The sequence below is a fragment of the Lynx rufus genome, unplaced genomic scaffold (assembly GCF_022079265.1).
Source record: "Lynx rufus isolate CCGP_SWC_20201006 ecotype Redwood Valley unplaced genomic scaffold, mLynRuf1.p SCAF_14, whole genome shotgun sequence".
NCBI classification, from domain to species: Eukaryota; Metazoa; Chordata; class Mammalia; order Carnivora; family Felidae; genus Lynx; species Lynx rufus.
This window is the reverse complement of record NW_025814828.1, coordinates 23,755,232-23,779,589: the sequence shown is the minus strand read 5'-3', so window position 1 is coordinate 23,779,589 and position 24,358 is coordinate 23,755,232. Positions and strand designations below refer to the sequence as shown.

The 24,358-nt window shown below is 35.0% G+C and overlaps 1 pseudogene; it reads right to left on the bottom strand.

Annotated features, from left to right (window-relative positions):
- LOC124509214 (ferritin light chain-like) overlaps positions 1–24,358 on the bottom strand; it is a 37,677-nt pseudogene that overhangs the window by 972 nt on the left and 12,347 nt on the right.

Below are 24,358 nucleotides of genomic sequence, written 5' to 3'. Positions count from 1 at the left end.
TGGAGGATACGTATTTCACTGTGGATTAGGGTCTTGCATAAGGTTTGGCTATTTGCCATTATGTCCCAGAAGTTTCTCTTCTCCATTTTTTTCTCTCCTCTCATTCTGGGACATCAACTAAATGTAAGGTAGGCCTTGTCATTGTAACTCTGTGCCTTTTCTATATTTTCCTTCCTTTTTTTTCTATTTTTGGATGAATTATGGATATTTTTCTAGTAATTCTGTCTTAAGTTGTATCTACCATTAAAAGTATACATTGAGTTTTTATTTCATTCATTACATTTAATGTTTTTGCAATATCTACTTAGTTCTTTTCCAAAATTACTCCAACACTTTTTAGAATTCCCTGTCCATATTTTGCAACTTGGATTTCATTTCTACTGTAAATATGGAGTTCCAATTAATTTCAGTAGCTCAAATTTCTGTGGTTTGGTTTGTGCTGTTGATTTATTAATTCAGATCATTCTCACTTATGTGATATTTTCCTGTATATGTGTATGATCTAGACATTGATTTTTATAAGAAGCTATTTGTCATCCTTGTTTCTAAAGACTACAATAAAAAAGAATAAGTAAATTTAACAAAATATAGCATATTTCTTGACTATATCTACAAAAATAAATTCCTATGGACAATTTTTTATGTGAATACATTTTATTGATTGATTTTGGGGAGTCACTTGCTATCTGGCTATATCCATACTCCTCCCCACAGAAAAAAGTCAGCCTTAAAAATATTTATTCTCATATATTCTTTTTGATCAAATAATACTTTTCATTAATAAACTTTATTTTTTAGAAAAGTTTTAGGTTCCCAGCAAAATTGAGCAAAAAGTGCAGAGAATTCCCATATACTCTCTATTCCCAAAGATGCACATCCGCCCCACACCCCATATCATCATCTCATTTGTTACAGTAGATGAACCTACAGTGCTACAGCATTATCACCCTGAAGTCCCCATTTTACATCAGGGTTCATTCTTGGTATTGTACACTCTAAGAATTTTAACAAATATATAATAACACTATCCACCATCCTGGTATTCTACAGAATACTTTAATTGCCATAAAAACCCTCTGTAAACATCCATGTGCAGGTTTTCATATGAACATCAGTTTTCAAATCATTTGGGTAAATACCAAGGAGCATGATTACTGATTGCATGTTAAAAGTATGTTTAATTTTAAAGAAACTGTAAAACAATCTTTCATGGGGCGCCTGGGTGGCGCAGTCGGTTAAGCGTCCGACTTCAGCCAGGTAACGATCTCGCGGTCCGTGAGTTCGAGCCCCGCGTCGGGCTCTGGGCTGATGGCTCCGAGCCTGGAGCCTGTTTCTGATTCTGTGTCTCCCTCTCTCTCTGCCCCTCCCCCGTTCATGCTGTATCTCTCTCTGTCCCAAAAATAAATAAAAAACGTTGGAAAAAAAATTTAAAAAAAAAAAACAATTTTTCACAGCAGCCATATAATTTTGCATTCCCACCAGCACTGCATGAGCTGTTGGTCCACATCCTCACCAGAGTTGGGTATTGTCGGTGATCTGGATTTCGGCCATTCTAATAGGTGTTTTGTGGTATCTTGTTTTAATTTGCATTTCCTGGATAATGTGTGATGTGGAGCATGTCTTCATATGCTTATTTGCCATCTGTATACCTTCTTCAGGGAGGTGTCTGTTAAGATCTTTGTCCCATTTTTAATATGGGTTTTCTTAGTGTTGAGTTTTGAAAGTTCTTTCTATATTTTGGATAAATGCCATATATCAAAAGTGTTTTTTGTAAATATTTTTCTCAGTCTGGATTGTCTTCTCATTCTCTTGACATTGTCTTTTGCAGAGCAGAACTTTGTAAGTTTAATGAAGTCCAGTTTACTAATTCATTCTTTCATGGATCATAGCTTTGGTGATAAAAATCCTCACCACACTTAGTGCTGTCTAGGTTTTCTCCTTAATTTTTGCAAACTATCTGAGGTCTTTGTTTAGATTCTTTTTTTTTTTTTTCTGCATGTGGATATCCAACATCATTTGTTGATGTATTGCCTCATACAAAGAATTAGGAAATATTTCCTCTGCCAGTATCTTCTGGAAAAGACTGTAGAGAATAGATATAACTTCATCCTTAAATATTTCATAGAAATCACCAGTGAACCCATCTAGGCTTGATGCATTCCTTTTTTGATCCAATTCATTTAACAAATGTGGTCCTGTTCAGATTGTCTTTTCCCTCTTGTGTGAATAAAATAACTTCAATTCTATGTCTTAAGTGAATTTTGGAATATTGTTTGTTTCAAAGAAGTGATCAATTTCATTTAGATAATCAAATTTGAGGGTATAGAGTACTTGATAGTATTTCTTTAAATTTTTTTTTTTAACATTTATTCATTCATGAGAGAGAGCATGAGCAGGGTAGGGGCAGAGAGAGAGGGAGACAAAATTCAAAGCAGGCTCCAGGCTCTGAACTGGCAGCAGAGTCCAAAGTGGGGCTCAAACTCACGGACCGCGAGATCATGACCTGAGCCAAAGTTGGACACTGAACAAACTGAGGCACCCAGATGCTCCGTTATTTCTTGATTATCTTTTTAGTGTCCATGAAATCTCTGGTGAGGTCTGTATTTCATGCCTCATATTAGTAATTTGTGTTCCCCCCCTTTTATTATTAGCATGGCATAGGTATATCAATTTTATATACTTTTCAAAGAACAAGCTTTTGGTTTTATTATTTGCCTCTATTGGATTCTTTTGTTTAATTTGATTGGTTTCTTCTCTGATTCTTTTTACTGCTCTTCCTTTAAATCCAGTTAACATACAGTGTGATAGTACTTTCAAATGTACAATTTAGTGATTCAACACTTCCATACAACACCCCGTGTTCATCACAACAAGTACACTCCTTAGCCCCCATCACCTATTTCACCCATCTCCCTACCTCCCTTCTGGTAACCATCAGTTCTCTAAAATTAAGAGTCTATTTCTTGGCTTTCCGCTCTGTTTCCCCTTGTGATTGTTTTGCCTCTTAAATTCCACATATGAGTGAACTCATATGGTATTTATCTTTCTCATTTTAACTTATTTTGCTTACCATAATACGCTCTAGTTCCATCCTTGTTGTTAGAAATGGCAAGATTTCCTTCTTTTTACAGCTGAGTAATATTCCATTGTATATGTATCACAATTTCTGTATCCTTCATCAGTTGATGGACTTTTGGGTTCTTTCTATTATTTGGCTACAGTTTATAATGCTGCTATGAACATCAGAGTGCATGTATCCCTTTGAATTAGTATTTTTGTATTTTGGGGGTAACTACCTAGTAGTACAATTACTGGGTCATAGGGTAGTTTTATTTCTAACTTTCTGAGGAACATCCATAATATTTTCCAGAGTGGCTGCCCCAGTTTGCATTCCCCCCAATTAGTTCCCCTCTCTTCATCTCCCCGCTCCCTTCTTTGCCACCGGGGCTCCCTCTCCTAGAAATGGAGCACTAGTGATCCATTTCTCTCCCAAACCACATCTCTGTACTTCCTACCTTCTTCAATATGGCTTCTTGTCTCCCTTTAGTTGTGGAGTTTGTTCTGTCAGTCTTCAGGTTAATTTCTGGGGTATTGAGAATGATTTGATATTTATCTTGTGTTCAAGGGCCAAGAAGAGGCTAGGGTCCTCTTACTATGCAACATCTAAGCTCCCCTCTTATTACTGATTTTCTTCTGCTTACTGGTGTCTCATTTGCTCTTCATTTTCTAGTTTCTTAAAGGGAAGCTTAGATGATTGATTTTAGATCTTTATTCTCATCTAACCTATGCATTCCATGCTATAAATTTCCCTCTAATCACTGCTTTCACCGCATCCTACAAATTTTGGTAAGTTGTTTCTCCTTTTCCTTTAGTTTGAAATATTTTAAAATTTCTTTTGAGATTTTTTTGTCCCATATGTTATTTAGAAATGTTGTTTAAGCTCCAGTGATGTTGGATTTTGCAGCTACCTTTCTGCTGTTCTAGTTTAATTCTCTTGTGATCTATGGATTGAGATTGTATGATTTCCATTCTTATACAGTTGTTGGGTTTAATGGTCCAGAATGTGGTCTGTCTTGGTGAATGTGCTATGTGAACTTTAGAAGAATTTGTATTCTGTTGTTGGACTAAGTAATGTATAGGTATCCACCACATTCTGTTGATTGATTTTGTTATTGAGTTCAAGTATATGTTAGACTTTTGCCTGCTGAATCTGTCCATTTTTTAGAAATGGCTGTTAAAATCTTCAACTCTAATAGTGGATTTGTGTGTTAATTCTTGCAGTTCTATCAGGTTTTGTTTCATGTTCTGTTGTTAATTGCATACATTTTAAGATTGTTACCTCTTATTAGAGAATTGACCCCATCGTTATGTAATGTCCCTCATAATGGGTGATAACTTTTCTTGCTCTGAAGTATGTTATGTCTGAAATTAATATATCTACTTCTGCTTTCATTTCAATAGTGTTAGCCTGATAAATTTTTCTCCATCCACTTACTTTTACACTGTATTTATGTTTATATTTAAAGTGGATTTCTGGTACACAATATAAAGTGTTTTTTTAATCCTCTCTGGCATTGTGTCTTAATTGATGCATTTGGACCATTGACATTCAAAGTATTTATTCATATAGTTGGATTAGTATCTATTTGTTACTGTTTGCTATTTGTTTCCTTTGTTGTTCCTAGTTTTGTCTTCCACCCTTCTGCCTTGTTTAGTGTTATTAAGAATATTATATAAGTCCCTTTTCTTTCCTCTCTTAGCATATCATATCAATTATACTTTTTTGGCTTTTTAAAGTTGTTACTCTAGAGTTTGCAGTATACATTTATAACTAGACTACTTTGAAGTAACAGTAGACACCTTCAGGGGTGTGTGAGTGTGTTACTGTAAGAAAATGATCCAAATTTTCTCCTCCTGTTCCTTGTAATATTGTTATCATTCATTTTGCTTTTACATAAGCATACCTAAACATACATATGTATACATTTATTCTCAATGAGTGGATTGTCAGAGTCCTACATTAGGAAGGTCCTGGGCTTTTCCTTTTGCCCTGTGATGTTAACAAAATTGCAGCTTAATTTTTCAGATATTTATTCTAGATGAGACAATGGAGCTTTGAAAGCTCCGTTAACTCTTCTGGGTTTTCACATCTGTATATTCTTCACTATCATATTGTCTCCTTGATGTTGAGAGCTATTTAAAACCTTTGTTAAGTTGTTTTCTAAGGGAGAATTGGTATCTTTTACCTAGTTTTCGATTTCAAGAGGTGAAAATCTAAACAGCATTGGTTTTAAAGTTATATTTTCACTGATCATTTCTTTGCAATAGAAAGACAATTTTATGGTCAGCCCTCACCACAGATACGTGAGACACTGTCATGGGTCAGGTTTCAAATGCTGGCCTGTATCTTTTCATGATTTACAAGGAATAAGAGTGTATCTCAGGAACCATCCTCTCGAATTGAGGCATAAAAATACTGGCCCTGAAAGAGAATCTTATGGGAAAGAAGAGAAATTTTTCATAGGAAATTAGAGCCTAAAACTTTCAAACCACTTATGTCCTGATATCTACTTGGATTTGGGTGGTATAGATGTAACTGATTTTTTTTTGAAATGAACTTGATTGCAGCAGAGAACATTGATGGTCTTAGAAGATCTCTTCCCTTGTGCATGACATAGAATATGCTCTCATGGTTTTTTTCCAGAAATTTAGAGAAAGAAAATTAACCTGGACATTTCTCCATCAAATGGATTCTTTAATTTAATCTCTGGAGTTTTCAAGTAAAGACAATATACTTAAGCTAGTCAGTGTTTTATTTGATAGGAATTAATCCTGTTAATATGGTTTTGCAGCAAAGGTGCGGTTTATTTTAACCCTCATTCTTAAAACCTAGAAATTTCAAGAATGTTAGAAAATACCACAGGAAATTATTGAAATTGAACTCAGAAAATGTTCATTGACCTGTATAATAAGCAATCAGAAATAAACAGGATTTTAATTTCTTCTCAATGTTCAAGCATGTAATTTTTAAATGCCATTTTAAAATCTTAGCTATTTGATAGCAATTGAGTTCTAATTGCTCAAAAATGTTCCAACACAGTTAATAAAGAAATTGGTGATTGCCTGAGGTAGATAGATATAGTTTAAATCTATACAAATTAGTTATCATTGATCCAGTTGACATTTAGTGCATTTTTATTTTAATTCTCCTTGTTTATTAGCTAAAGGCAGTTTGCATAAATTTACATTCATGACTCATGATGTGCACCAATTGTTTTTTTTTTAAACAAATGACATTGATTAATATTGTCTAGGAATCTTTTCTGTTTTACATTTGTATATGCACATGTACTGGTATTTTTAAGGCAAAAATAGTATCTTGACAGTTAATCTTTCCAAAGATTATAAAGAAGTTGCTCTAAAAGCCGAACTCTGTATTTCGTGTAACATATGATTTTTAAAGAAATGTTCCTATCATTTGACATAATTGAGTTTTTTTGGTGTTCAATTTTAATTTCTTTATTCAGGAAGGTGCCTTTCTGTTGTTGATTTTGTTGTTGTTTTAACATTTATTCATCTTTGAGAGACAGAGAGAGACAGAGCATGAGCTGGAAAGGGGCAGAGAGAGGGAGACACAGAATCTGAAGCAGGTTCCAGGCTCTGAGCTGTCAGCACGGAGCCTGATGTGGGGCTCGAACTCACGAACTGCGAGATACTGACCTGAGCCGAGGTCGGTGGCTGAACGGACTGAGCCACCCACGTGCCCCGGTGCCTTTCTGTTTGTAATTCATTTGTCATACACTCATCACAAGTACATCTTGAAAAGTAGTTTAAAGCAACTTTTTCAATTGATGATAATTGAAGAGATGATGAAGCCTAGTTTCTGTAGGTTGCATAATACAGTTTTCTAACTTTCCCCCTGCATCTCGTATAAAACACTGCAGGATTGATTTATCTCTGAAACTTAGGATAACACCTAAATGATGACCTCTAGACCCACAGGTTGAGGGTGTTAAGGGACTTTTAAAGCAAATGTAAGTCCCTCCTTCCTTCTGGGTAAGAGTTCTGACCACAAGGACTACTAGGTATAGAAGAGTGAATACAAAATGGCTTTGGAGTTTGAGAGAATAGATTTATATTCCTGTTTGTTCTTGACAGCTAGATGAAGTAGCCTTGATTTCTTAATATATAGCATGGGATCACAGTTGTTTCTGAGTAGGATGTTGTGACGATTGAGATAAAATGTAATGGCCAAAATTTTTCATCTGAATGGAAAAACAGGCATATGAACTAGTAACTATAATGAAATAAGTAAACAATAGAATTAGAATTAAAACCAATGTACCATAGGAATAACTGTTATGACAATGGTCAATTTTTATACGGGGATAATTATTTTTATTTTACTGCAAAAATCACACAATGTGAGATGAGCAAATTTTTAAGTGTTCAATGCTGTATTTTTGACTATAGGCACGATGTTGTACAGTAGATCGCTAGAGCTTATTCATCTTGCTTAAACTGAAACTTGATACCCATTGATTACAAACTCCCCATTCTCCCGCCTCCCAGCCACTGGAAACCTCCATTATACTCTTTGATTCTGTGAATTTGACTACTTTCATTACCTCCTATAAGTGGAATCATGCAGCATTTGTCCTTCTAGATCTTACTTCACTTAGCATATTGCCCCCAAGTTTCATTCATATTGTAACATGTGTCAGAATTTCTTCCTTGTTAAAGCCAAATAATATTACATTGTATGTATATACCACACTTAAAAACAAAATCTATTCATCTGTTTCCGCAAGTTGGCTATTATGAGTAGTATGACAATGAATGTGGGAGTGCTAACATCTTGTGGAGATACAGGCTTCAATTATTTTGGATAAATAACCTGAAGTGGGATTGTTGTATTACATGTAATTAACTTTCAAGAAGTTGGAAAGTGAATGAGGTGAGAAATGATGTTTTACTGGTAGAACTTGGTTATTTCTGATAATCGCAAGTTCAGTATAACTGTGCCCCAGTTTGAATTTTATCTGAGATAGTTGGTTTGCATGTAGGAGTCAGGAATGTTCAGGTTTGATGTTAATTTGATGGAATTTTCACTTATTCTAGTATCTTCCCTCTGTATGTTCAAGATAATGTGCAAATATTACCTACATAAAACTAACTTTTCAGCCTGATGCATGCCTTAAGGACATTCTAAGCCTTAGGGTTGCCAAGACCTTTTTGTTTGTTTGTTTGTTTGTTTGTTTTATGCGAGATAGAGACAGAGAGAGAGAGAACACATGCGAGAGCATGCATGCAGGGGAGGAGCAGAGAGAGGGAAAGAGAATCCCAAACAGTGGAGCCAATGTGGGGCTCGAACTCACGAACCGTGAGGTCATGACCTGAGCCCAGATAGAGAGTCACACACTTAACCAACTGAGCCCTCCTGGTGCCCCAGTTTGGCCAAGGGATTTTAACAAGTTTTTTCTTTGTAAAAAGATTAACTAGAAATTAGAAGAAAAACAAACGCATTTGTTGAACTTGCATTTCTCCAATGACAAATGTCATAATGACCCTCTGCTAAGAATGCACATACTAGAAGAGTTCGATGGTGGTTATTTTCCCCAGTAGTTTTCTATCACTTTCTGACAAACAATATTTAAACTTTGCTGATAGCTAACATGGTTTTAAAAATATGTTTAGAGACAAGATTGGGCACTGATGTTTGAAATAAAAGGGGCTAAGATGGTATCTAAAGAAACATGAAGAAGAGAATGGTATTTGAGGAAGGAGAGTAGAAGTGATACAAATTAGCACAGATCAGTTTGATGCTCAAAACATTTTACTTTATTCCTGCTTGTTGATTAGCCAATGGCCGTTTCCATACAATTAGAATCATGACTCATGATGTACGATTGCTTTTAAAAATGACATTGATTAATACTGATTTGAACATATTTCTTTTTTACAATGTAATCAGCATTTTTAGGATAAAACAGTATTTTGACTGTTATTTTTATAGGTTACTTCAAAAATCTGAACTTTATATTTTACCATAGTGCCGAATACATGGATTAGTATGAATAATATAGAGGCCAGACTCTTTCTGTAATGTACTTAAAGCTATGACATAATTTAAAGAACACATCATGTAAATAATAGCCAATTCACTTGGCTACTTGATCATTTCAACGTAAGTCTCAACCATTCTGGTGTTTTTCTTTTTTTTTTTTTTAATTTTTTTTACATTTATTTATTTTTGAGAAACAGAGTGAGACAAAGCATGAGCGGGGGAGGGGCAGAGAGAGAAGGAGACACAGAATCTGAAGCAGGCTGCAGGCTCTGAGCAAGCAGTCAGCACAGAGCCTGACACGGGGCTTGAACCCACGAATGGTGAGATCATGACCTGAGCCGAAGTCGGGAGCTCAACCCACAGAGCCACCCAGGCGCCCCTGTTTTTCTTTTCTTAATACTGTTTGTGTAATGGGTTTAATACTGTGGCGCTGTGGTGACAGGAGAGGAGGTTATGTATGCAAAAGCGAGGGGAGACACATGAAGCATGGGTAGCATCACCATGACTACACAGAGGGACCCAAGAGGAAAATAGTGTAGGTTTTGCAGAGACCAGCACCTTGACCTCCATGATCAACTGAGTGGCTTTGCTTGCCTCTCTTTTACTTTTGTCAAGATCCTTTTTTTCTTTACAGAAAATAAACCAGATTCCATGTCTTCTACTTAAATTTTCATCATGCTTACCCTTAATCCAAACTCGGTTTTCATTTCCACCATCCTAAATTATCTGCTCCTACCTATCCCTTTGACCTCATCCCCACTTTGCCTTCTTGCTCACTGTGCATTAGCAAAACTGGCCTCTTTTTTTGTTCCTACAAAGATCCCAGGTTCGTTACCACCTTTCAGCTTTTATGTTAATGCACACCTCTGGGGTGCTTTTCCTTGGTTGTACATGGCTTGCTTCTTCTCATTTAGAGCTGTCAGGTTCTTAGAAGAGCTTTTCATGACCATCTCTTCAGACATAGCTACCCAGTAACTGTGAAATCTTCCTGTTTAATTACATGGACAGCAAATAGGGCTAATGGATATTTTCTTGATTCTTTGTTTATTAATAGATTGGATTTTTCTTTATTCACTAAAATGTGAGCTCTGTGAGAAGAATTTTGTTTCTGTCTTGTTCATCAATGTGACCCAGAACCTTAAATGGTATTTGGTACATAGGAGATACTCACTTTATATTTATTAAATGAATGAATTAATATTGGATGTATGAAAATATTTCTTTAAAGATTCATCACTTGGATCAGCCAAATTTAGAGAATAAGCCTATTAAGCCAAAGGTTACTATAATAATCCTAGTATAAGGTGATGAGAATCTGAAACATTGGTTCTTAATCCTTTAATAAACTAATAAAAACTAATGGTATTTCTTTATAAATTCACATAGATATATACAAAATAATGCATTCTTCCTGTGGATTCAGAGATTGTCATTTCCCCATAACTCCATGAACCATTGAATAAAAACTCTAGCTCACACACTCTACTTCATGTAGTGTGTGTGGAAAGTAAAAAAAAAAATGATGTTAAAAAATAGCATTAAGATTTTCAGATTACAATCTTGAGGGACAATGAGAAAGAAGAATGATGGCATTAAAATACTGAATTGAGAAATGTAAGTGATGTAACAGTTTTGGGTTTTGTGACCCACTGGCAATTAGAATTAGCTGTAATTTTGGTAGAAATCTGAACTTTGAATGCAGGTTTAGGTAGTAGAAAAATAATTGACAGAATTCTGGCCTTGTTGCTATTCAAAGGAGTTGGTATGTAGAGAAATGTACATTTAAGGTATGAGAAAAGAAAGAAACACAATTGAAGGAGTAAAAAGAACTCTGAAATGCAAGATGGAACTAGGACAATATATTACCACCAAAATGTCAGACTAGGGACGGAAACACTGTAAGTGTCTTTGTCGTGTCAGAACATGGGCATGTCAAGAGTGAAGTGAATGAGCTGGTTTCATGGACCAGTAGAACTGAAGGCAGTGTCCTAGAAGGGCTAGAAGACAAAAATATTTGGAATGTTTGAGAAGCAAGATGGTTCCAAGATGTTTGTGGATAATTGAGGGAAGGAAAAAATTGAAGATCTGTGTTGAGGGGGCCCAATTTAAAGCCAAGTAGAGTGAGTTTATTTGACAAATAAAACCTGACAAGAATCAGGCATAGAGAAGGGAAAACAACTGGCCCAGAGAACAGAAATATTGATAGAAGCTTGATTCTAGTAACCTTTCTACTTTGAGCTTCTTTTCTCCTTTTGGTTGGCTTTAGTAGATGTCACGTATTGAGTGAAAAATCAGCAGCTGGGAAGCTCCATGATACTGAGTACAGAAATATAGGAGCTTCAAACTGGGGAAAACAGGATGGCCTTAAATAAAGTAGATTTAGTATGGTACAAGATGGAAAATGATGTATGATCCTCCAAGTTCTTTATATTGATATTGCTATGTAACAAATGAGGCAACAGTCTTCTAGAAACGGTGGAGTAGGTAATTAAAATTAATTTGTGCTTAACGGTTTATGGAATCAAGCCCTTGGTCAGGCTCTGCCCTGACAACACTGAGCCTGCTTGGGATTCTCTCTCTCCTTCTCTATCTGCCCCTCTCCTCCCCCCACAGCTCTCTGTCTCTCTGTCTCTCTCTCTCTCTCTCTCTCAAAACAAATAAACTTTAAAAAATAAACTTTACCTAACTTAAAATAACATACAGAGCAAAATTATTGAACGAACCTTCTTGAAGGCCAAAGATATCTGATTGAAGTGAAGGACAGAGACCAACAGGCATGAATTTTGGGGTCTTTGATTCCCCTTTGGACAGCAGTAAACAATTAGAAAATCATTTTAATTAGAGAATAGGTTTTTAAAAATGTGTTTGAAAGATGATATCCAGTTGGCCAATAAACATTTAGCCTGGGATTCAAACTCCTCAGTCATCAGGGAAATTCAAATTTACATATGAAATGCTGATGTACTCCAGGAATAGCTAATATTAAAATTATAGTGTAATATCTTAGCAAAGTGACAGAAAAAACAGAATTCTCATTTTTGGTCTTTGTGACTGGGAGAAATATTTTATCTTTATTACTCAGTAGTTCTACTCTAGAAACACACCTAACAAAAATGTACACACATGACTACCATTACACATGAACATGAATGTTCATACACATTATTCATCGTATCAGTAAATGGATACAGTCATCCATAGTAGAATGGATGCAACCTGAATTTCTGCATGTTTATTCAATGGAATACTATGAAGTAATGAAAAGGGGAGTTGTAGACACATGAAACATAGATGGAACACAAATATAATATTGAATTAAAGAAGGCAGATCCAGAAATACATGATATATAATTACATGAATATAAATTTTGAAGTACAGGAAAATGTAGGGATGCATTTAGATTTGATAAAGTGTAAAGAAAAATATGAATGTAATTGTTATGAAAATCAGGAGGGTGGTTACCTGTGAGCAAGGTAGAGTAACATGTGGCCCAAGAGGAAGCATCTGGGTAGCAATACTGTTCTAAATTTGGACTGGAGAGTGGTTTCATAGGCACTTGCTTTATGGCACATAATTGATCTGTGACTTTTCATGCAGTTTTTACATGTGTGTTGCATTTATGATTAAGTTTTTTTAAAGAAAAGCTAGTTGAAAATGTAGCATCACATGTAAGAAAAATTAATAAAAGTTAACCTTTTTAAAAATATTTATTTTCACAGAGAGCATGAGCACAGGAGGGGCAGAGAGAAAGGGGAGAGAGAATCCCAAGCAGACTCTGTGCTGTCAGCATAGAGCCCAGTGCAGGGCTCAATGCCACAAATCGCGAGATTACGACCTGAGCTGAAATCAAGAGTTAGATGCTTAACCACTGAGCCACCCAGGCGCCCCAAAGAGAAGTTATCTTGAGGGACCAGCATCCTTTTGTCTTATGTTTAGTGAAAGCTTGATCTATTTCCAGAACTATTGAATAGAACCCGAGAAAAAGCAGAAATCATAGGGGTTATGAATGTCTCCATTTTACAGGTGAGAAAATGAGGTTTAACAGGTTTGAATATAAGCTCAATGTCACATAACTAGGTAGAACTCAGAATCAGATCTGCTGACTAGGAGTATGGATGTTTTTTAAGTCCGTTCATATATTTTTTGTTAAATTCCCCTTTGAACTATGAATTGACTTGAGTATTAAAAAACTTTAAAGCTATAAATAAACTTCCCCATCCTTGAAAGAATATTTATAACTCAAATTCATTCCCTGTTATAAATAAATTTATGTCTTAATAATGACTTTTAAAGATATACTCTGGGGGTAATTTTTCTCTGGAACTTTTTCCCATTAGAAGTTAATACATATTATGAAATATCTTCACCTGGTAAATCTCTTCAGAATGAATGGATGTGCAAACTGTCAAATGATGCACATGCATTAAATATGGGCTTTTAATTAAGTGGATGAGTTAATATTTTTGTCCACATGAAAGGACAATATTTTACATCTAACATTCATGAATGTATTACTTCTTGCAGTAATTAGCACTGATTTATTATATGATGGGAGGGTGTGTGCATGGCATGTGTGCATACATGGCATTTATTTTATAATTAAAGGATTTTCTACAGTACACATCGAAAGGCACATGAGTTAGAGATGGTTTTATAATTGTTCACATGTGAAACCAACAGAGAAGAATGAATCTATTAATACGTCTAATTCATTCAAAAATATTTATCCAGTGTCCAGTAATGCAAGTTTAAAAGCATTGTATTAGCAGTGTTTACAAGCTAATGATGTGATATTTGCATTCTGGAAATGAAGGTTCTGTAATAGTGCCAGTCTGTGATTTCATCCTGGTTCTCTGCACAAATCCTTGTTTCTTATTATTCCAAAGTCATCTTTATTGCATGTGTATTCATCTGTTAAGTAATAATCACAAACGCCAAAGCCATGGATAGGGGTAGAAATACACATCCAGTGGTGGTATTAATACTCTTGCTTTAAAGAACTATTTTCATCTGCCAAGTTTTGATTGTTCTGAATACTTGGATGTATTACTGCCTTTCATCATGCCAGAAAATGTAGAATTCTTCATTTCTTTGTTTTCCTTGGCTTTCACAACAACCCTTGAGATTCATTGTCAATCTGACTGGCATCTTTCATATATTATGGCACCTAGAATTAAGCATAATGCTTTCAGAATAATATGTTTATTCAGTTTAGAATTTCACCTCATTCTAAATGGAGATCTCATAATTACATTGTTCAATAGTTTGTCACACTGTTCGGAGGAATACCTTAGCAAATTAAAGGGAAGACAAAAACCTTTTTCATTATTTAATGACACATTCTCTACTAATTCATCCTCATTATGAAATAAGAGAAAATTTTTCTTGTGAGATTTGTGATCAAAATCAAATCAACAGATATTGAACATTGGCTCATGCAAAAAACTGTGAGAAATGGAGAAGTACAAGATACATTGCCTTTAAAAGATTTATAGTTCGGTTAGATAAGGAGAAACATTAAGTAATGTAATATGACACAGTATTTAATAATTCATGTTTATCCTAACATAGTTGTGAAAGCCTCATATTTCAGTATTTGTATTAAAATGCTCATGCACTCCAAATTATAAATAAATACAGATAGAAATAAATAGGAAGTAAGCCAAGTTTCATGTTTTCTTAGTACGTCTATTGAACTGTCAGTTACTAAAATTATACCTACTTGATTAGTACTTTGAGATATAGAAACTGCCATTTTAGGGGTGCCTGGGTGGTTCAATCGGTTAAGCGTCCGACTTCAGCTCAGGTCACGATCTCGCGGTCTGTGAGTTCAAGCCCCGCGTCGGGCTCTGGGCTGATGGCTCAGAGCCTGGAGCCTGCTTCCGATTCTGTGTCTCCCTCTCTCTCTGCCCCTCCCCCGTTCATGCTCTGTCTCTCTCTGTCTCAAAAATAAATAAACGTTAAAAAATAATTAAAAAAAGAAACTGCCATTTTATAATTTTTGTCTCTTCTGAGGGCCTTTCTGACTTATACAAATCTTAGACAAAGATTAAAGATTGTTTTCATTTCAAAAAAGGGAAAAGAGGGGTGCTTGGGTGGCTCAGTCGCCTAACGGTTCGACTTTGGCCTCCAGGTTCATGGGTTTCAGCCCCGCATCAGGCCGTCTGCTGTCAGTTTGAAGCCCCTTCAGATCCTCTGTCTCCTTCTCTCTACCCCTCTACCCCTCCCTCAAAAATAAATATTTAAAAAAAAATGTTTAAAGCGAAAAGGTATTTCATATGTTCTCATAAATACATGTTAAATATTTCAAAAGGCAGACTATTGAATTTGAAACAACGGCTTATTCACATAATTTTTAATTAAAATTTAATAAAAAGTTCATCTACCTCTAAGGGGTAGAAATCATTGATTTTTTTATTGATGATATATTCAATTTGTGATAATATACTGAATTTCATGCTTTTATAAATAGGAGATACTTAAAGTATACCAATAATTTTAAAACATAAGTATTTCTGGGGCACCTTGGTGGCTCAGTCGATTAAGCGTCTGACTTCGTCTTGGGTCATGATCTCATGGTTTGTGAGTTTGAGCCCCGCATCAGGCTCTGTGCTGACAGCTCAGAGCCTGGAGCCTGCTTCGGATTCTGTGTGTCCCTCTCTCTCTGCCCCTCCCCCCCACTCGAACTCTGTCTCTTTCTCAAAAAGTAAACAGTAAAAAATATTTTTAAAAACATAAGTACTTCTACTAGAATATTTATAAGTCCTTATTAAATGTACTTACATAAATATGTATTTATGAACAAAAATGACTACTCATCTTTCAAATTCTAGAAAGCAAGAAACTTGAAGTAAGCAATTATTGAAAACATAATTTCTAGAGCTCACATTCATGAATACTTTGAAATTAGACAATGTAAAACAAAACAATTCACAAATTAAGGTCCTAATTGGTTACAAATGACATTTCCTTCTGGGTAAAACATTTGATTCCATCATTTCCATGATAGAGAAATGAACGAGTTTTAATGTGCATTAAAGTCTGAAAGTAGGTCTCAAGAAAACAGAGAAGTCACGTCTCTAATTTGGCTTGAAATGTATTAGAATTTTTAGTTTTTCTTATATTAGTGTGTGAGAAATACATTTTTTTTTCAAATCGGCAAATATCTAAAGTAAATTTCTTTGATTTTAAACAAGAAAAATATCAGAGTAAAGCAAAACAAAAAACAAGAATGTACTTTTCTCTTGAACATGCAACTAGGAATGGAAGATATGTCTTAGTATAAAAGGGCTGCAGCATCAGTTTACCCTGTCTCAGGCAATTGAACAGGAATGCTCAGCCCAGAAACTTCCCTGCAGTCATTCAGCAAATAGTATTGATGGCCTGCCAAGTGTGTAGCACCTGATTTTGAGGCAGTAGAGGACCCTCAGAAATATAATACCCAGTCCCTTTCAATAGGAAGTGTCAATCTAGACTGGGCCTAAGTCATGACAGTGGATGAGAAATCACTGTACAAGAACCAATAATAAAACTAGACAGGAATATAAAGAATGTCTGCAAAGACTAGATGATAAGTGATACAGGAGGTATGTACTCTAGAAACTCCAAGAAGGAAAATATCATTCTTGGCTGGTTATGTATTATGATCTTATGCCAGCCGATTCTGGAACATTGGGCTAACATATATAAAGTTACTTGAAAGAATAGATGTCATTTATTTTTTTGTAGGCATAGAAGAATTTGATTAAAAACACAAATAGCTGATTTGATGTAATAATTAACAGGACTTAATCTTTGTGTTTTGTCAAATTACTGGGTTTCATTAAACGTGTAGAGTCACCCCTCTTATTGACATAGGTGAAATACAAGGAAGTTTTGTTTCTTAACCTTATCTTTACCACCTTGTTTGGATTACTCAATTACCTAGAATTCTGGAAATACCACTTTATTTTGTTGATCTCAGTTATCTCTTTGTTTTGGTATTAGCTTTTCAAATATACTTAAAAAATAGTTGAGATGAGCTTATTAAGGTAGAAAAATCCACATGGGGCTAGATTTCTAAATAAAGATTGTAATTCTCATTTTGGGAGATTTCCCTAATAGAAGGGTAGATTGTAAATTGTTACATTAATCCTTACTTTCTTTCACATCCAAACTATATAGTTTTTCTTCTTTTAAAAGCCCAATTTTATATATCTACAGAGATAAGAGGGTTTTTTTAATTCCAAGTGATGTAAATACTCACCATCCATACCCTAGAGCTGACATGTCTATATTTCATTATACATTTATTCTTACCCTTCCACAGAAGTTTACTCTCTTAACCAAAGCTGCCAAAAATTCTGGCTAATTTCCTTAAAAATTCCTAAACCATTTTAACATTTGTTTAAAAAAGCACTAAAGAAATCTGCATCAGCATTTTCAGGACATGAATGCTTTATAATTCTCTTTTTATCTCTTTTAGAACTTGTGTCACTTTGCCTTTAGTTTGGATGTTGAAGGATGCTGACCTTGGCTCATGATCAGACATAGACTAATAAAGCCTCTGTCAGACTTAGGAAATTAAAGAAATAGTACTGCTTGTAATAGACAAGTGGCTTCTGCATTTCAGGGAAGGTTAAAGTCAAACTGAACAGCCTTCAGAAGTTTAGACTAAATTAGGGATATGTGTCTTTCCTGCAGAGTATGTCAATCCTGGGATGGAAAAAAGATACACTTAAGGCTTTTGTTCAGATACACTCTAGACACAATCATCATTCTTAGGACAAATTCTGCCTGCAAATATTTACACATTACATAATCTGATACTGTTTAGTTCACCTGCCCCAGCCTTTATTTTTCCATGTGCAACATGAAGAAAAATCACTCAGGGCTTATTGAAAGTATTAAGTATATAGAACCATAAGAAAAGTAACCCTTTGAGGCTCCTGGGTGGCTCGATCAGTTGAGCGTCCAACTCTTGATTGGAGCTCAGGTCATGATCCCAGGGTTGGGGGATCAAGCCCCCACATTGGGCTCCACATTGAGCATGGAGCCTGCTTAAGATTGTGTGTGTGTGTGTGTGTGTGTGTGTGTGTGTGTGTCTGTGTGTCTCTCAAATTAAAAAAAAAAAAGAACCCCCTTTGTTCATTTATTAAACAGATGTTTGCAAAGTGCCTAGTGGAAATACAATGATTAAAAAAGGCATGGTATCAGTCATCAAGGATAGGACTATTAGATGAGGAAGTAAAGTCAATTGACGGATCAATGGATAAAGAAAATGTTGCATACACATAGAATGGAATATTATTTGGTCTTAAAAAGGGGAAATTCTGCCATATATAATACCATGAATAAACCTGTAAGACACATAGAGCTTTTACTTATAGGAACTATCTTAAATAAGTCAAATTTAAAGAAGCAGAGAATAGAATGTTTGTTACAAGGGCCTAGGAGGAGGGTTATATGGGGAGTTGCTGTTCTGTGATTTTAAAACTGCAGTTGTACAAGTAGAGTAAGTTCTAGAGGTCTGCTGTACAATATAGTGCCTATAGTTAACATAATGAACACTTAAAAAATTAAAGAGGCTAGATCTGCTTTTAAGTTTTCTTACCGCATACACTACACAAAGGGCAGGAGAAAACTTTTGGAGGTGATATGTTTATTACCTTAACTCTGGTGATAGTTTCACAGGTGTATGCATATGTTCAAATTCATCAAATTGTATGTGTTAAGTATGCAGTTTTTATGTATTATACCTCAGTAAAACTGTTAAAAATGAAACAAAAAAAAGATAGATAAGGAAGTAGCCTAGATAGAATGAGGAAACAAAAGAGAATTGCTTAAGGGCATTCAAGTATTTAATTATGGGTGCTCACAGAGGAAAAGACAGACCTAGGTTACTTCCATATTCTTTAATAGCTTTATTGGAATATAAAAAATACATACCATAAAATACACTAAATACCACAATAAAATTAGGTTGTAGTACAATGTGCCACATTTCCATCATTTACAAAAGAAACTTCATGCCCATTTCCATTCACTCTCATTCCCACCTCCAGTCACAGGCAGTTGCTAATCTACTTCCTGTCCCCATAGATTTTCCTTTTATGGATATTTCATATAAATGGAATCATACAATATGTGGTCTTTGTGTCTGGCTACTTTGATTCAGTATGATGTTTGTGAGGTTCATCCTTGTAGCATGGATCAGCACTTTATTCCTTTCTATTGCCAAATCATATTTCATTGTCTGGGTCTTCATTTTTTAATGTATCTTACAAATTTAAAGAAATGAAGAAATGTGGGGCACCTGGATGGCTCAGTCAATTCAGCGTCCAACTCTTGGTTTTGGCTCAGATGATGATATCACAGTCCTGCGCCTGAGCCCCACATCAGGATCTGGATTGGGCATGGAGCCTTCTTAAGATCCTCTTTCCCTTTCCCTCTGCCCCTCATCTGCTTGTGCTTTCTCTCTCTCTCAAAAAAAAAAAAGTCATAAAATGGTTACCAAAACCATTGTATAATTTAAATTCTTAGTTATAAGAAATTAATATCTTTGCAAAGAAAGATGAAAATTTAGGGGTGCCTGGGTGGCTCAATCTATTGAGTGTCCAACTGTTGATTTTGGCTCAGGTCACGATCTAGCAATTTTGAGGTTCAAGCCTGGCATCTGGTTCTGTGCTGACAGCACAGAGCCTGCTTGAGATTCTCTCTGTCTGCCCCTCCCCCACTCATTTTTCTCATGAAATCATAAAAAACACATGAAAGATGTAAACTTATATGCCTATATTAATAAATATACTTTCTTACATCAAAAGTCTAAACTTAAGGCCTAACCCTCCCATCTCTTGAACGCATATTATTATACTTGATTAGTAGTTAACATTTATCCAGTGATTACTGAAAAACTATAACTCATATAAATGCTTTAAAGAGTTGATGTCTCTTAATCTCCACAGCAATCCTGTAGGAAAGCTTACGCTGACTCTGAAATCAGACTCCCTCAGTATCAGTGCCAGTCACTGACCTAGTGTGTGATTTGAGCAAGAAACTTTAGTATCAGTGCTTTGGTATCCACTATTAAAAAAATGGGAATAAAAATAGGATATAAGAATGGGTTTATTATGAAGGTCAAATTCCATAAGAATCAAGGTCAAAATCCATAAGAATTCTTGGCACATTGTATAACTATAGTGTCAGCTACTATTAATAGAAAAGGAAATCACAGCTCAAGAGTGTTCAGGAACTTTTGTTGGGTAAACACTATGGCTGGGATTCAAACAGGCAGTAGCCCCCCAGACACCAACAACCTCCCGTGTGAAGGAGGAAAACCTAGAGCCCAGATGGTGGATATGGGATTTAAATCCATTACTTCTTTTTCCTGAAGCTGGAAAATAAGCCATTTTTAAACTATTGAATATGTACAGCATAATGAGCATTGAGTCCAAGAGGTTACTGACAGAATAATCTTATGTCCTTAAATTTGGTGGGGCCTGGGTTAACAGTATTAGATTTTGGTTATTCTGTTGAGGTTATTTAAAGCTGCTGCATACTAAGAGAACTTTAATCTGTGGAAGTAATTTAACAGAGTTTTACTTAAGGAATGATAAATGTTGAAGGGCGCCTGGGTGGCTCGGTCGGTTAAGCGTCCGACTTCAGCTCAGGTCATGATCTCACGGTCCGTGAGTTTGAGCCCCGCGTCGGGCTCTGTGCTAACAGCTCAGAGCCTGGAGCCTGCTTCTGATTCTGTGTCTCCCTCTCTCTCTGACCCTCCCCCACTCATGCTCTGTCTCTCTCTGTCTCAAAAATAAATAAACGTTAAAAAAAATAAAAAAAAAAAAAAGAAATGATAAATGTTGAAATACCTAGTGGTACTGAATGCTTCTGCACTAGATTGTTACCTACAACTTTAACTGATTCCAGGTATCTTTTATGACCATTACAGTTTGCTCTGAATCCCCAGAGTAATGTCACATAATTATTATTATGAAATATTTTATGAATGAGCATATAGTCATTAATCTGTGCATACTGAACAAAGGAAGATTCATGTCTATACTAGTAATCCCTCTTCCAAGGAAGAGTACTCTAATGTGTACAGATCAGTGAAGGAGTTATTAAATGGCTTTGTCCTATTGTGTTTCTTTGCAAAGTGGATAGTGCAATTATTTTAAGGATATTTTTAGGTCCAGTTTTAGTGGAGATATTTGGCATGATGATGCCAGTCACTAATTTAGTTTTTAAAAGTTAATAACCTTTATTCTTTAAATAAATTTTAAGTGCACAGAAAAATTGATCAGAAAATAAAGTTCTCATCTACACCCTGTTGCCTCAGATACATATTTTATTATTCAACTATGTCTCTGAAACTGATAAAAAATAGATATATTCTAAATTACTCTTTTTAAAAGTGTAATTATATCCGTGGACTTCTTGTGATTTTGCTGTATCTGTACACATTCCTGAATTTTAAAGGTTGATTATTTCTTGAACAATATGATTATTTCAGGATCCTGAATTGGTAACGTATAAGCCCTTAGTTGATGCCTACTTCAATTTACCTACTTCAGTTAAAACTCCGATTAAAACAAATTCTGCCACATCTTCAAATTGAAGTTAAACTTTCAGTTCGTCTTCTGTTGAAAGTTCTGACGTCATTCTAAAATAAAAGGTTCTTGCAATTTTTTAAGTTTTGCAAAAGGATGCTGAATTCATCTGTTGAAAAGGAAGACCTAAAATTTATGACTTTTCAGAGAGAGTTTAACCCTTTATTATATCAAGATACATCCTTCCCTTGTACAGTAAGAAATTGTGGAAACAAAAAAGGATTTTATTTTTTTGTCTTCTGTACTATATTTTGCTTGCAAGGGCAAGTCTTTTTTAGGACATTTTGACCAAATTGCCATGGTAATTATGAGTGAAATGCAAAAACTGGTTTCAAATGCTTTTTTATAATTAAACAAATTTGGGAGAAAGTGAAAAAATGTATGTTAATCATGGGCAAATCAATATCTGGTAAAAATGAGTTGTATCTAAGAAAAATTCTAGAAGAATTAAAAGAAAGGCCTGGAGGCTGCTTTGCATTCTCTGTCTCCCCCTCTCTCTCTCTGCCCCTCCCTGCTTGTGCTCCAAATAAACATTAAAAATTTAAATATCAGTAGGGCTAAATAAATATGCCGTGCATCTTAATCGAAGGGCAAACATGTAAGGGCAAAACAGAATGCTTCAATTTTATTTATTTCTTTAATATATTTGACCTGTAACCTTGAATTTCAGGTGCATAGTGTGTTACTTGATACATTTATATTTATAATATTACCTTTGTAGCCATATGTATCACATTACAAAGCTGTAGTGCAATATTGTTTGTTGTCTTTATTTATCACACAGTACATTAGATTACTGTGGTTTATTTACCACTTGTTTCCAATTTGTACCCTTAAACAAATGTCTTCCCTCCCCATTTCCCATTCTCTGTTAACCCTGGCAACTACCAGCTTGTTCTGTTTTTTATGGGTTCGTCTTTTTTTTTTTTTTTTTAGATGCCACATGTAAGTGATGTCCTACAGTACTTTTCTCTTTCTGACTTAGCCCGCTCAGCATAATGTACTCAGGATCCTTCCATGTTGTTGCAAATGGCAGGATATCCTCCTTTCTTATGGATGCATAATACTCTATTGTGTATAGATATCCCATTTTTATTATCCATTAAGGGACATTTAGATTGTTTCCATATCTTGGCTGTTGTGAAAACTGTTGCAGTAAAAATGAGGGTATAGATATCTCTTCACAGTAGCATATTTAAATTTTAAACCAAGAAGAGAAATATTGATCTACCCAACAGAAAGACAAATACCATCTGATTTCACTCATTTATGGAATATAACAAACAGAACAGATGAACATAGGGAAAGGAAGAAAAAAAGGGAGGTAAATGATAAAAGACTATTGATTATAGAGAACAAACTGAGGGTTGCTGGAGGGGAAGTAGGCAGGGGATGGGCTAAATGGGTGATGGGTATTAAAGAGGGCACCTGTGATGAGCACTGGGTGTTACATGTTACTGATGAATCACTAAATTTGACTCCTGAAACCAATGTTACACTACATGTTAAGTAATTAGAATTTGAATAAAAACTTGAAACAAACCCAGAAAACACAAAGAGCAATATAAAAATGAAAGAAAGTGTAAAAGTAAAGGACAAAGTCAAACAAAAAAAAAAGGAATAGTATAAATAAATATGTTCTAAAATTTGTAATATAAATGTAAATCCTTTAAAGCCATTGATTCAAAGGCAGAATCAATAGAATAAATACTTAATGTAAAAAAATCACAGAAAACTTGCACATTTTTTAAAATGAGAAAAGGTCATGGGTTACTTCCATAGCTTGGCTATTGTAGACACTGCTGGGTGAAACAGATAAAGGAGATTAAGAGTAAACTTAATGTGATCAGCACTGAGCAATGTATAGAATTGTTGAATCACTGTATTATAAAATAATATACTGCATATTAATTATACTTCAATATATAAAAGAAAATATAAGGGTAGAAATCAAATAATGACTAACATTAATACAGAAAATTACCATAATCAGACATTAGACTTTTAAAAGGTTAATAAAATAGACCATTGGTAACATAGTCAAAACAAAAAGAGGATGTAAATAAAATGCAAAGTGAGATAAAGAATTTGTATGCAACAAATAATTGAGAAAATAACATAACTGCATGTGCAAATACAGTTGAAGATGTGAAGTATATCATCTAGAAAAATATAAAATGTTTAAATTGGTGCAAAGAGAAACAGAGAAGAACTTCACTAGGTAAATAAAAATCAAACCAATTGATTCTTTGGGAAGTTGATAAACCCACTTCTTTGAAAACGCTCCAGGATTAGATGGTTTTACATGTGAGTCCTACCAAATGGTCAAGGATCTTTTATTTTTTTTCCTTTCTCATGGACGAGAATACAAAAACAGGAGCACTTGTGCCTATGTTGTTTTATGAAGATAATATAATGTTGATTACAAAATCACATAGAAGAATTTCCCTTTCTCTTAAATAGATGACAATATCCAAAATATTAAATCTAATACCTTATTAAAATAATACAACATGGGACACCTGGGTGCCTGAGTCAGTTGAGCACCTGACTCTTGATTATGGTTCAGGTCATGATCCCAAGGTTATGGGATCAAGCCCCAAGTGGGGTTCCATGCTGTGTGTGGAGCCTGCTTAAGATTCTGTTTCCCCCCACCTGCCCTTCTCCTCTACTCACGCTCTCTATCTAAAATACATAATA